The sequence below is a fragment of the Oncorhynchus keta genome, unplaced genomic scaffold (assembly GCF_023373465.1).
Source record: "Oncorhynchus keta strain PuntledgeMale-10-30-2019 unplaced genomic scaffold, Oket_V2 Un_scaffold_11504_pilon_pilon, whole genome shotgun sequence".
NCBI lineage: Eukaryota > Metazoa > Chordata > Actinopteri > Salmoniformes > Salmonidae > Oncorhynchus > Oncorhynchus keta.
The window spans coordinates 175,031-189,798 of record NW_026290759.1 but is presented as its reverse complement, the minus strand read 5'-3'; the positions used below and the strand labels follow the sequence as shown (position 1 = coordinate 189,798).

General features: G+C 39.6%; 2 long non-coding RNA genes and 1 pseudogene across 3 annotated transcripts; 1 reads left to right on the top strand and 2 right to left on the bottom strand.

Annotated features, from left to right (window-relative positions):
* Nucleotides 1–12,722, bottom strand: part of LOC127927296 (zinc finger protein 791-like) — a 31,857-nt pseudogene extending 19,135 nt beyond the window's left edge.
* Nucleotides 3,611–5,901, bottom strand: LOC127927302 (uncharacterized). The gene is made up of 3 exons (XR_008126846.1): nt 5,791–5,901; nt 4,544–4,945; nt 3,611–3,765 (listed from the first exon to the last, which is right to left on the bottom strand). It is a non-coding gene; the product is annotated as an uncharacterized LOC127927302 (long non-coding RNA).
* Nucleotides 6,276–7,820, top strand: LOC127927300 (uncharacterized). Of its 2 annotated transcripts, none has more exons than XR_008126838.1 (3): nt 6,276–6,410; nt 6,471–7,289; nt 7,325–7,820. It is a non-coding gene; the product is annotated as an uncharacterized LOC127927300 (long non-coding RNA). The 2 variants fall into 2 exon arrangements; XR_008126837.1 differs by having other exon boundaries at nt 6,471–7,359; nt 7,395–7,820.
* Nucleotides 12,723–14,768: the final 2,046 nt, after the last annotated feature.

Here is a 14,768-nt window from a genome sequence, read left to right as displayed (position 1 = left end):
TGACACCGGGGAGGTTGGCTTATTGGGCCCAATTTGGACATTTTCACTTAGGGGTGTACTCACTTTTTTTTGCCAGCGGTTTAGACATTAATAGCTGTGTGTTGAGTTATTTTGAGGGGACAGCAAATTTACACTGTTTTACAAGCTGTACACTCACTACTTTACATTTTAGCAAAGTGTCATTTCTTCAGTGTTGTCACATGAAAAGATATACTCAAATATTTACAAAAATGTGAGGGGTGTACTCACTTTTGTGATATACTGTATATGCACACAGGTCGAGGGAAACATTTCCATTCCGCCTTGCACACTCTTTCTAGCATCTAAATTTCAGTCTCTCGATGTGCAAAACTGATAGAGACATACCCCAAGCGACTTACAGCTGTAATCGCAGCAAAAGGTGGTGCTACAAAGTATTAACTTAAGGGGGCTGAATAATTTTGCACACCCATTTTTCAGTTTTTGATTTGTTAAAAAAGTTTGAAATATCCAATAAATGTCGTTCCACTTCATGATTGTGTCCCACTTGTTGTTGATTCTTCACAAAAAAATAGTTTTATATCTTTATGTTTGAAGCCTGAAATGTGGCAAAAGGTCGCAAAGTTCAAGGGGGCCGAATACTTTCGCAAGGCACTGTATGTTTTGACCATGACAGTTTACAATCTAAGGTAATGCCAAGTAATTTAGTCTCCTTGTTCAACAGCCACACAATTCATTACCAGAGTCAGCTGAGGTCTAGAACTTGAGGAATGATTTGTACCAAATACAATGTTCTTAGTTTTAGAGATGTTCAGGACCAGTTTATTACTGGCCACGCATTCCAAAACAGACTGCAACTGTTTGTTAAGGGTTTCAGTGAACTCATTAGCTGTGGTTGCTGGTAGCTTATATAGTTGAATCATCAGCATACATGGACACACATGCTTTGTTTAATGCCAGTGGCAGGCCATTGGTAAAAATAGAAAAGAGTAGAGGGCCGAGAGAGCTGCCCTGCGGTACAACACACTTTATATGTTTGACATTAGAGAAGCTTCCATTAAAACCCTCTGAGTTCTATTAGATAGATAACTCTGAATCCACATTATGGCAGAGGTTGAAAAGCCATAGCACAAACATTCTTAAACAACAGGTTTTGGTCAATAATATCAAAGACTGCACTGAAATCTAACAATAGAGCTCCCAATCTTGTTGTTATCAATTTCTCTCAACCAATCATCAGTCATTTGTGTCAGTGCAGTACATGTTGAGTGCCCTTCTCTATAAGCATGCTGAAAGTCCGTTGTTCATTTGTTTACAGAGAAATAGCATTGTATTTGTGCCCTTCTTTTTAAAATTTTTTTAAAAATAATTCTTTATATCATTGATATTGGCTTCCTAATAAAGTTGATTATTTTTGTTGAGTTTGGTCACATCATTTCTCAATTTGCAGTATGTAAACCAGCCAGCCAGATGTGCAGCCAGACTTATTAGCCACTCCTTTGGCCCCATCTCTTTCAAACATACAGTTTTTAAATTCCTCATCAATCCATGGAGCCTTAACATATCTCAGTTTCTTAACAGGTACATGTTTATCAATAATTGGAAGAAGCAATTTCATCTGGTAAAAACAGGGAAACACATTAGTGGTAAGGCTTCTCTCCTGTGTGTATTCTCTGATGTTGTTTCAGGGGCCCTAACTGGTTAAAACACTTTCCACACTGGGAGCAGTGGTAATGCTTCTCCACTGTGTGAATTTTCTCATGGGCTTTCAGGTTTCCTTTCTGGTTAAAACTCTTTACACACTGCGAGCAGTGGTAAGGCTTCTCCCCTGTGTGTAATCTCTCATGAGCTTTCAGGTTTCATTTCTGGTTAAAACTCTTTACACACTGCATGCAGTGGTAAGGCTTCTCCCCTGTGTGAATTTTCTCATGAGCTTTCAGGTTTCCTTTCTGGTTAAAACTCTTTCCACACTGGGAGCAGTGGTAAGGCTTTTCCCCGGCGTGTATGTCCAAAACTTCTTTTTATGTTGAAGACACAAAGCACATCAGTAAAATCTCTCCGTTGTTGAAAGGGTTCGACACCTGCTGTTTAAATGGACCAATTTCTTATTTAGACGTTCACAGATTTTCTACATTTTGACTATCGCTGATGTCATATATTGGGTAAAGTAAAAAATAAGGTGAAATATTTTGGGTAAGATGTTCCTAAAACTGATAGTAACTATAATAAACTAAATATAACTGCAACATGTAAAGTGTTGGATGTTTAATGAGCTGAAAAAAAAGAAAGCAGAATTTTTTACATCCCTGATAGTTAACATTTATTCTCTGCCAAGATAATCCATCCACCTGACAGGTGTGGCATATGAAGGAGCTGATTGAACAGCTTGATTATTACACAGGTGCACCTTGTGCTGGGGATAATAAAAGGCCACTCTAAAATGTGCAGTTTTGTCACAATGCCACAGATGTCTCAGAGGGAGCGTGCAATTGGCATGCTGACTGCAGGACTGTCCATTTTTATATATTTTTTGGAGACAGACACAAAGCACATCAGTAACATTTCCCCGTTGTCGTTAGGGTGGACACTGAGAAATTACAAGATTGTATTAATACTGTTTAGCCATCGAATAGCTTTGATGGGTACTCTCTCATCTGTGTCTATGGGACTGAGTTGGGCCTCTGGAGCTTGAGCTGACAATTGATTCATGACTTACTGATAAAAACCTACAGCCGGGTTGGGGGGTTAAAACAACACCAGGTGCAGATGAATAATAATTGAAGGTCAGTAAAGGTTCTGTAAAATACTGTAGTTCAGATAGAGCCCGATCAGCAGACTGTAGTTCAGATAGAGCCCGATCAGCAGACTGTAGTTCAGATAGAGCCCGATCAGCAGACTGTAGTTCAGATAGAGCCCGATCAGCAGACTGTAGTTCAGATAGAGCCCGATCAGCAGACTGTAGTTCAGATAGAGCCCGATCAGCAGACTGTAGTTCAGATAGAGCCCGATCAGCAGACTGTAGTTCAGATAGAGCCCGATCAGCAGACTGTAGTTCAGATAGAGCCCGATCAGCAGACTGTAGTTCAGATAGAGCCCGATCAGCAGACTGTAGTTCAGATAGAGCCCGATCAGCAGACTGTAGTTCAGATAGAGCCCGATCAGCAGACTGTAGTTCAGATAGAGCCCGATCAGCAGACTGTAGTTCAGATAGAGCCTGATCAGCAGACTGTAGTTCAGATAGAGCCCGATCAGCAGACTGTAGTTCAGATAGAGCCCGATCAGCAGACTGTAGTTCAGATAGAGCCCGATCAGCAGACTGTAGTTCAGATAGAGCCCGATCAGCAGACTGTAGTTCAGATAGAGCCCGATCAGCAGACTGTAGTTCAGATAGAGCCCGATCAGCAGACTGTAGTTCAGATAGAGCCCGATCAGCAGACTGTAGTTCAGATAGAGCCTGATCAGAATTTGACCACCCCTGGGTTATGATGTATATAACATTCTAACAACAATTTGACCACCCTGGGTTATGATGTATATAACATTCTAACAACAATTTGACCACCCTGGGTTATGATGTATATAACATTCTAACAACAATTTGACCACCCCTGGGTTATGATTGTATATAACATTCTAACAACAATTTGACCACCCCTGGGTTATGATGTATATAACATTCTAACAACAATTTGACCACCCTGGGTTATGATGTATATAACATTCTAACAACAATTTGACCACCCTGGGTTATGATGTACATGACATTCTAACAACAATTTGACCACCCTGGGTTATGTATATAACATTCTAACAACAATTTGACCACCCTGGGTTATGATGTATATGACATTCTAACAACAATTTGACCACCCTGGGTTATGTATATAACATTCTAACAACAATTTGACCACCCTGGGTTATGATGTATATAACATTCTAACAACAATTTGACCACCCCTGGGTTATGATGTATATAACATTCTAACAACAATTTGACCACCCCTGGGTTATGATGTATATAACATTCTAACAACAATTTGACCACCCTGGGTTATGATGTATATAACATTCTAACAACAATTTGACCACCCCTGGGTTATGATGTATATAACATTCTAACAACAATTTGACCACCCCTGGGTTATGATGTATATAACATTCTAACAACAATTTGACCACCCCTGGGTTATGTATATAACATTCTAACAACAATTTGACCACCCCTGGGTTATGATGTATATAACATTCTAACAACAATTTGACCACCCCTGGGTTATGATGTACATGACATTCTAACAACAATTTGACCACCCCTGGGTTATGATGTATATAACATTCTAACAACAATTTGACCACCCCTGGGATATGATGTATATACATTCTAACAATTTGACCACCCTGGGTTCTAACATTCTAACAACAATTTGACCACCCTGGGTTATGATGTATATAACATTCTAACAACAATTTGACCACCCTGGGTTATGATGTATATAACATTCTAACAACAATTTGACCACCCTGGGTTATGATGTATATAACATTCTAACAACAATTTGACCACCCTGGGTTATGATGTATATAACATTCTAACAACAATTTGACCACCCCTGGGTTATGATGTATATAACATTCTAACAACAATTTGACCACCCTGGGTTATGATGTATATAACATTCTAACAACAATTTGACCACCCTGGGTTATGATGTATATAACATTCTAACAACAATTTGACCACCCCTGGGTTATGATGTATATAACATTCTAACAACAATTTGACCACCCCTGGGTTATGATGTATATAACATTCTAACAACAATTTGACCACCCTGGGTTATGATGTATATAACATTCTAACAACAATTTGACCACCCCTGGGTTATGATGTATATGACATTCTAACAACAATTTGACCACCCCTGGGTTATGATGTATATAACATTCTAACAACAATTTGACCACCCTGGGTTATGATGTATATAACATTCTAACAACAATTTGACCACCCCTGGGTTATGATGTATATAACATTCTAACAACAATTTGACCACCCTGGGTTATGATGTATATAACATTAACAACAATTTGATGTATGATGTAATAACATTCTAACAACAATTTGACCACCCCTGGGTTATGATGTATATAACATTCTAACAACAATTTGACCACCCTGGGTTATGATGTATATAACATTCTAACAACAATTTGACCACCCTGGGTTATGATGTATATAACATTCTAACAACAATTTGACCACCCCACCCCTGGGTTATGATGTATATAACATTCTAACAACAATTTGACCACCCCTGGGTTATGATGTATATAACATTCTAACAACAATTTGACCACCCCTGGGTTATGATGTATATAACATTCTAACAACAATTTGACCACCCTGGGTTATGATGTATATAACATTCTAACAACAATTTGACCACCCCTGGGTTATGATGTTATATGTATACATTCTAACAACAATTTGACCACCCTGGGTTATGATGTATATGACATTCTAACAACAATTTGACCACCCCTGGGTTATGATGTATATAACATTCTAACAACAATTTTGACCACCCCTGGGTTATGATGTATATAACATTCTAATGACATTTTTTGACCACCCTGGGTTATGATGTATATAACATTCTAACAACAATTTGACCACCCTGGGTTATGATGTATATAACATTCTAACAACAATTTGACCACCCCTGGGTTATGATGTATATAACATTCTAACAACAATTTGACCACCCCTGGGTTATGATGTATATAACATTCTAACAACAATTTGACCACCCTGGGTTATGATGTATATGACATTCTAACAACAATTTGACCACCCTGGGTTATGATGTATATAACATTCTAACAACAATTTGACCACCCCTGGGTTATGATGTATATAACATTCTAACAACAATTTGACCACCCTGGGTTATGATGTATATAACATTCTAACAACAATTTGACCACCCCTGGGTTATGATGTATATGACATGACAAGATACACTGGCTACTTTAGGCATCTTTTTTAATGACATGTTTATAATCCAAAAGTATGTTTTTAGAGGGGAGGGAAATACTGTTTATGTTAAACTGTAGAGAACAAGAACCTTTGGTGAATCTAGGAGTCCCTGATATTTTATATACTACACATGTCCAGAAGTCTGGTTCTGACAATAAACAATAAACTTTTAAAGTTTCAAACGAGGCTGTCAAGACAGGACCGTACTGTGGTACTACACTATTACACTGTTATGTACTACTAATGTCTGTCAAGACAGGACCGTACTGTGGTACTACACTATTACACTGCTATGTACTACTAATGTCTGTCAAGACAGGACCGTACTGTGGTACTACACTATTACACTGTTATGTACTACTAATGTCTGTCAAGACAGGACCGTACTGTGGTACTACACTATTACACTGTTATGTACTACTAATGTCTGTCAAGACAGGACCGTACTGAGGTACTACACTATTACACTGTTATGTACTACTAATGTCTGTCAAGACAGGACCGTACTGTGGTACTACACTATTACACTGCTATGTACTACTAATGTCTGTCAAGACAGGACCGTACTGTGGTACTACACTATTACACTGTTATGTACTACTAATGTCTGTCAAGACAGGACCGTACTGTGGTACTACACTATTACACTGCTATGTACTACTAATGTCTGTCAAGACAGGACCGTACTGTGGTACTACACTATTACACTGCTATGTACTACTAATGTCTGTCAAGACAGGACCGTACTGTGGTACTACACTATTACACTGCTATGTACTACTAATGTCTGTCAAGACAGGACCGTACTGTGGTACTACACTATTACACTGTTATGTACTACTAATGTCTGTCAAGACAGGACCGTACTGTGGTACTACACTATTACACTGCTATGTACTACTAATGTCTGTCAAGACAGGACCGTACTGTGGTACTACACTATTACACTGTTATGTACTACTAATGTCTGTCAAGACAGGACCGTACTGTGGTACTACACTATTACACTGTTATGTACTACTAATGTACTAGTATCTAAGAGGATAAGGAATATCTACGGAACATGTACACAATATAACACATTACCAAAGCATCTAAGGACACGAACACTGACTCTGACATTGTATTATGTTATGTGACAGTAGCATAACGTTGGACACACCTGCTCATTCAAGGGTTTTTCTTTATTTTTTACTATTTTCTACATTGTAGCATAATAGATGAAGACATAAAAACTATGAAAAAGCAGTGAAGTCCTATTACCAGTCAGGTAGGAAGTAGCAGTGAAGTCCTATTACCAGTCAGATAGGAAGTAGCAGTGAAGTCCTATTACCAGTCAGGTAGGAAGTAGCAGTGAAGTCCTATTACCAGTCAGATAGGAAGTAGCAGTGAAGTCCTATTACCAGTCAGATAGGAAGTAGCAGTGAAGTCCTATTACCAGTCAGATAGGAAGTAGCAGTGAAGTCCTATTACCAGTCAGGTAGGAAGTAGCAGTGAAGTCCTATTACCAGTCAGATAGGAAGTAGCAGTGAAGTCCTATTACCAGTCAGGTAGGAAGTAGCAGTGAAGTCCTATTACCAGTCAGATAGGAAGTAGCAGTGAAGTCCTACCACCATAAACACCATCTGTTGTCTGCACACCCCTGACCACAGATCAAATTAAATTAAATGTTATTGGTCTCATACACACATTTCTCTGATGTTATCGCAGGTGTAGCGAAACAGTGCAGTAATATCTAACAAAACATGCAAATCCCCACAATTTCTTTGAAGAAATGGATGAAGAAATATTGAGAAATGGTAGAACGAGGAATGTCAGAGTCCGGAATATAAATATACAGTTTGTTTACAATGTATACTCCAGTTTCAACTGTTCTGCCTTATTATTATTCGACCATGCTGATCATTTATGAACATTTGAACATCTTGGCCATGTTCTGTTATAATCTCCACCCGGCACAGCCAGAAGAGGACTGGCCACCCCACATAGCCTGGTTCCTCTCTAGGTTTCTTCCTAGGTTTTGGCCTTTCTAGGGAGTTTTTCCTAGCCACCGTGCTTCTACACCTGCATTGCTTGCTGTTTGGGGTTTTAGGCTGGGTTTCTGTACAGCACTTTGAGATATCAGCTGATGTACGAAGGGCTATATAAATACATTTGATATATGATGGTGTGTCTAGACATTATGGACCGTATATGAATATAAAAGGTGTGTACAGTAGTAGTTATATAGGATGAGCCTTGACTAGAATACAGGGTGGAGTACTGGGTGGTTGTGTGACTAAAGTTCAGGACAGGGTACTGTGAGGAGGCCGGCTAGAGGTGACTATTTAAGTCTGATGACCTGGAGATAGACCACATATTAACCACACAATAAGTATTGTGGTGGCAGCATTATGTTATGAGTATCCTTGTCACTGGCAGGGATTGGGGTTTGTCAGGATCAAAATAAATATGAAAGGAGCAAAGCCCAGGTAAAAAGTTAGAGGGAAACCCACCTCAGTCTTCTGAAAACCTGTTTCCATCACATCTGTCTTGAGTTTTTTTATACGGTATGACTTGACTCAAATAAAAACTTTGGATGGAAATGTGGTTAATCAATCTGTATACAGCCTAATTATTTCCCCATCAGGAAGCTCCGGTAAACAGTGGTTGTAGTGCACTGCTGCCACCACCAGGCCTGGAGTCCATTTTGACTTTGTTGATAGCAAGCTGCTGTGCGGACAAAGACGAAGCAGCTAGCTAACTGGCTAGCAATTAACCTATTGTGTGTATTGAACATTCACATTGGACTTGCATTTGTAAGGCTTCTCACCTGTGTGCAGTTTCATGTGTTCTTTCAGTTTTCCTGAATGGTTAAATCTCTTTCCACAGTGGGAGCAGTGGTAGGGCTTCTCCCCGGTGTGTATTCGCTCATGAGCTTTCAGGTTTCCTAACTGGGTAAAACGCTTTCCGCACTGAGAGCAGCAATAAGGCTTCTCTCCTGTGTGTATTCGCTCATGAACTTTTAGGCATCGTAAATGGGTAAAATGCTTTGCGCACTGGGAGCAGTGGTGAGGCTTCTCCCCTGTGTGGATTCTCTCATGACTTTTAAGTGACTGTGATGAGTAATATATCTTCCCACAGTCTAAGCATTTGTAAGGTTTCTCACCTGTGTGTACTCGCTCATGAGCTTTCAGGTTTCCTAACTGGGTAAAACTCTTTCCACACTGGGAGCAGCGGTAAGGCTTCTCCCCTGTGTGTATTCGCTCATGAGCTTTCAGACTTCCTAAATGGGTAAAACGCTTTGCACACTGGGTGCAATGGTATGGCTTCTCCCCTGTGTGTATTCGCTCGTGACCTTTAAGGGTTCGTAACAATTTGAAACTCTTTCCACACTGGGAGCAATGGTGTGGCTTCGCTCCTGTGTGTGTCCGCTTATGTCTTTTCAGGCTTCCTAACTTGGTAAAACTCTTTCCAATCTGGGAGCAGAGGTGTCGTCTTGCTGGTTCGGACGTCTCTGGTTCCTCCAAGTTTGGTTTTCCTCCTGCCAAAGACAGTGTTAATTATTGTGTGGAAGTCCAAAACCTTTATTTTTTTTTACTACATGAATATTGAAAAATATAAACATGAATATTGAAAACAAATGTTTGCATTATTTTGAAATAGTTGAACATAATATACTTTAAGGGTATATCAGTTCCAGGATATCTGCTAGTGTTAAAGTTATAGGCCATTTTATACGGAGAAATTAGCAAAGTAGGACATGTAATTTAAGGTTACCTAGCATAACGCCTGTTCTATGATATTATAAGCCTCGTTAGGGGCGGAGTCTAGGGAGATCCAGTCAAACAATGTCAATCGAGCAACGGCCAATAGCAGACGACTCCATATAAGGGACATGGTCGCTCCCATCTTCCATGTGTGAAAGGTAACATGGTGAATATCATAGAATCTGTTTTAAGTTCTATTTCAATGACTCGTTAGTCTTTCACTTTGGGGATAGAGTCAACTACCAACTACCATAGAGCTCATATATTCTCTGATGCCAAGTCTAGACAGGACCATCGCTCAGAGGTCCCCACTCTACTCACCGTATGTGTAGTGATGTCCAGTCAGTAGAACCTCATGAAGGTTCATCACCACAACATGCTTCATTACAGATCTCTTTGAACAGAGATGCCTTTAATAAACAATGTATATGTTGTATATGTAGCCATACCTCTGGTGGATTGAGCCATCAAGCCCTCTGGAGGTGTCAGATCCTTGCTACTATAGAACCTCATGAAGATATTTTTTTTTATTTGTATTTATTTAACCTTTTTTTGTGTGTTGAGAAGTAGAGGATCACTAGTTTGAGTCCAGTATGGGAACAGGAACAATGGAGGAAACTAAACTGTTAGTAGCACACGGGCGTCAGTTACACTGGAGTCAGTTACACTGGAGTCAGTTACACGGGCGTCAAAGTTAGTCATTTCAAAATGAAGACATGTTCTGTTAAGGTCTATATGTTGGAGTCGTGTGTCCCCCCCCCCCAAATAATGCTTTTCATTCAATCAATTTTCATAGCTTTTAGAAAAGGCTTACAGAACTTGTTTTAAAATACACATACCTTGATGAAGACAGCTTGGCTGTCAAAACGTTGGATATTTTTGCATCTGAGCTCCGAGAATGTGCAGCTCTCCTTTATTTTCAAGTTTTCCACTCAGCACCTCGCAGCCTAAATAGGTGTTTCTTTTTCTTCTAGATGAAAATATACATTTGCCATTTTTAACTGTAGATTAGATGTTAATGAAGCAATACAGACCACATTGAAGTGTCTGGAGTTTAGTTCTAGAGTCTTGTAAAGATATGGGGTTGACTGGGACAGGCAATGTAACATCTATGTTTTTAGGAAAACATGAACCTTACATTGGATCATCTTGAAACTTTCTCTCTAAAACTAACTTTCATCAAGGTTTTATATGGTCTATTGGTTTCTCTCTTTTCATTGGCAGAATCCTTTTTCAGTGTTATGATATTCATAACATCCATATCCACCAGTCTATCTTCCTGTCAACTAACAGAACTCTGTTGGTTGTCCTGGTAACAGATACCAGTGGGCAGATCTATTTCATTTGTTCAAACTAAACTACAGCACTTACTTTGATGAGCTAAATCTGATCCTTTCTTATCTTCTCCTCCTCTCACAGTTCCACTCAGCCCCGTTGTTTTCCTGCAGTCCACCAGCAGCACAGACAACCTCTTCATACCCAGCAGTAAGGTGCTACCGGGAGAGGCACGACACATGGACTCCGGGAGGGTGGAAGGGCTAGCGTTGTCCTGGTAACCATAGAGGAGACACAGACACATACCATTATGAATGCTGATGTCACGGTTGTCATAAAGTGCTTTACAGAAACCCAGCCCAGACCCTGATAGAGCAAGCTGTATGCTAGACCAGGCCAAGCTGTACCATCTGGTGATCTGATCTGGAGAGACTCTTCTCTGCCTCGTCAGCATCAGGATGTTGTTGAGGCTCCCCAGAGGATCCAGGATAGTCATGTCTCTCTCCTGTGTTAACGAGAACATCAAACAAATGGTAAACATATGATCTTCTATTACAATCACAGAGTCTTACCAGAGGCATGAATATGTCTAAAAGGGCCACTTTCATCATGATTTTATAAAATAATGTTTGTGATGCAAATGTAAAAGGGTTGTTCCACGAAATGGGTTCCTTTTGCGTCCCTTTGATATTTTAAGTATAAATGATGCTCCAATATTGCATTTTTAAAAGACTGTTATATCAGATGGGGAACTTTAATGTAGACCACATGGAGAATTCAATACATCTCATTTAAAAGTCCCCAAAATATATGAACCAACTGCAGAATGAACATTTAACAATTTATAGAGTACGAAACGTATTTAAGTGTAGAACTTCAGTAGAATGCCCCTTAAAAACCCCACATTAGTTCAACAACTGCATAGTTTGTGCCCCTGTTTAAGACAGTACTCACTGGTGTTAATCAGATATTCTGTATCCTCCTCTTTCACTCCCAAAACGTCTTCCTCCTTCACCTTTACTGAGATACCATCCTCTTCCTCTCTAAAAGGTTCTTTCTCTTCTTTCACTATAACAGCCTCCTCTTCTTTCACTGTAACAGCCTCCTCTTCTTTCACTGTAACAGCCTCCTCTTCTTTCACTGTAACAGCCTCCTCTTCTTTCACTGTAACAGCCTCCTCTTCTTTCACTGTAACAGCCTCCTCTTCTTTCACTATAAAAGCCTCCTCTTCTTTCACTGTAACAGCCTCCTCTTCTTTCACTGTAACAGCCTCCTCTTCTTTCACTGCAACAGCCTCCTCTTCTTTCACTGCAACAGCCTCCTCTTCTTTCACTGTAACAGCCTCCTCTTCCACGACAATGTTCAGTCCCAGAGCTTCTTTCTCCGTCCAGCAGACCACCTCTTCTTTAGCAGGGGAGGAGTAGTTTAGTGAACTCATGGTCGGGGATGTTAGCTAGTTAGTTAGCATTAGCGACTAGCCTAGTGCTAACCTCAGTATCAATCTTAAACAAGTTTGCAAATTGAACAAGCAAATTAGGTTAAAGGTCATCAGATGATAAGTCAACAGAAATGTGTTTAAAACACTGAGATTAGCTAATGTACACAAACACGGTGTAAAGCGTCAATCTATCGGTTTTATGTTGTCTAGCAAGCTACCGAGGTGGTTGAAATAGTATCCGTGTTGTTGTTCCTGAAGAAGCGCCCGTCCAGTCCATTATACGTCACACAAGAAGCATCACCTGAAAGACGCAGATCGCCATCTGCTGGCTGGAGTGGGTAACGCAGTTTGGAAACGATAGTTACGACACGTTGTATTGGAAAGAACGTCATAATAATTTAACAATAAGCTGATATATTTTCTCTTACGTCTTTCAAATAATACTTTCCTGTACACAGACGTAGACGCTTAATATGAATATGTAGATGATGAATAAATACTTCTATGAATAGGTAGTGTGTTAATACACATTTTCTCTGTTCATTTTTCACAATCGTTTTTGTCTAGATGTGACCATACTCTTCCCTTAAAGCCATGCTCTATAAGATACAAATAATCCTGTAAACAATAGAGCAAATGCATCACATGGAAATAGCACTTGAATATCTGTCCTGCTATACACTGAGTCTACAAAACATTAAGAACACCTGCTCCTTCCATGACATAGACTGACCAGGTGAATCCAGGTGAAAGCTATGATCCCTTATTGATGTCACTAGTTAAATCCACTTCAATCAGTGTAGATGAAGGGGGAGTCAGGTTAAATAAGGAATTTTAAGGCCCAAGATAATTGAGGCATGGATTGTGTATGTGTACCATTCAGAGGGTGAATGGTGTAGACAATATGTGTAAGTGTTTTTGAACAGGGGATGGTAATAGGTTCCAGGTGCACCAGTTTGTGTCAAGAACTGCAACGCTACAGTTTTTCAGCTCAAGTTTCCCATGTGTACCAAGAATGGTCCACCACCCGAACAGTGGAGGTCAGTGCCCTTTAAGATGAGGGAGGACCATTTTGTTTTTCATGAGCATGTCCTTATTTCTACTACAGCATGTTGGATGACTGTCATTCATATTCCATTCACCCAGTTCAATGTAACAGCGATGGTTACAACTGTCATTCATATTCCATTCACCCTGTTCAACGTAACAGCGATAGTTACAACTGTCATTCATATTCCATTCACCCTGTTCAACGTAACAGCGATAGTTACAACTGTCATTCATATTCCATTCACCCTGTTCAATGTAACAGCGATAGTTACAACTGTCATTCATATTCCATTCACCCTGTTCAATGTAACAGCGATAGTTACAACTGTCATTCATATTCCATTCACCCTGTTCAATGTAACAGCGATAGTTACAACTGTCATTCATATTCCATTCACCCTGTTCAATGTAACAGCGATAGTTACAACTGTCATTCATATTCCATTCACCCTGTTCAATGTAACAGTGATAGTTACAACTGTCATTCATATTCCATTCACCCTGTTCAATGTAACAGCGATAGTTACAACTGTCATTCATATTCCATTCACCCTGTTCAATGTAACAGCGATAGTTACAACTGTCATTCATATTCCATTCACCCTGTTCAATGTAACAGTGATAGTTACAACTGTCATTCATATTCCATTCACCCTGTTCAATGTAACAGCGATAGTTACAACTGTCATTCATATTCCATTCACCCTGTTCAACGTAACAGTGATAGTTACAACTGTCATTCATATTCCATTCACCCTGTTCAACGTAACAGTGATAGTTACAACTGTCATTCATATTCCATTCACCCTGTTCAATGTAACAGCGATAGTTACAACTGTCATTCATATTCCATTCACCCTGTTCAATGTAACAGTGATAGTTACAACTGTCATTCATATTCCATTCACCCTGTTCAATGTAACAGTGATAGTTACAACTGTCATTCATATTCCATTCACCCTGTTCAATGTAACAGCGATAGTTACAACTGTCATTCATATTCCATTCACCCTGTTCAATGTAACAGCGATAGTTACAACTGTCATTCATATTCCATTCACCCTGTTCAATGTAACAGCGATAGTTACAACTGTCATTCATATTCCATTCACCCTGTTCAATGTAACAGCGATAGTTACAACTGTCATTCATATTCCATTCACCCTGTTCAATGTAACAGCGATAGTTACAACTGTCATTCATATTCCATTCACCCAACGTAACAGCGATAGTTCAA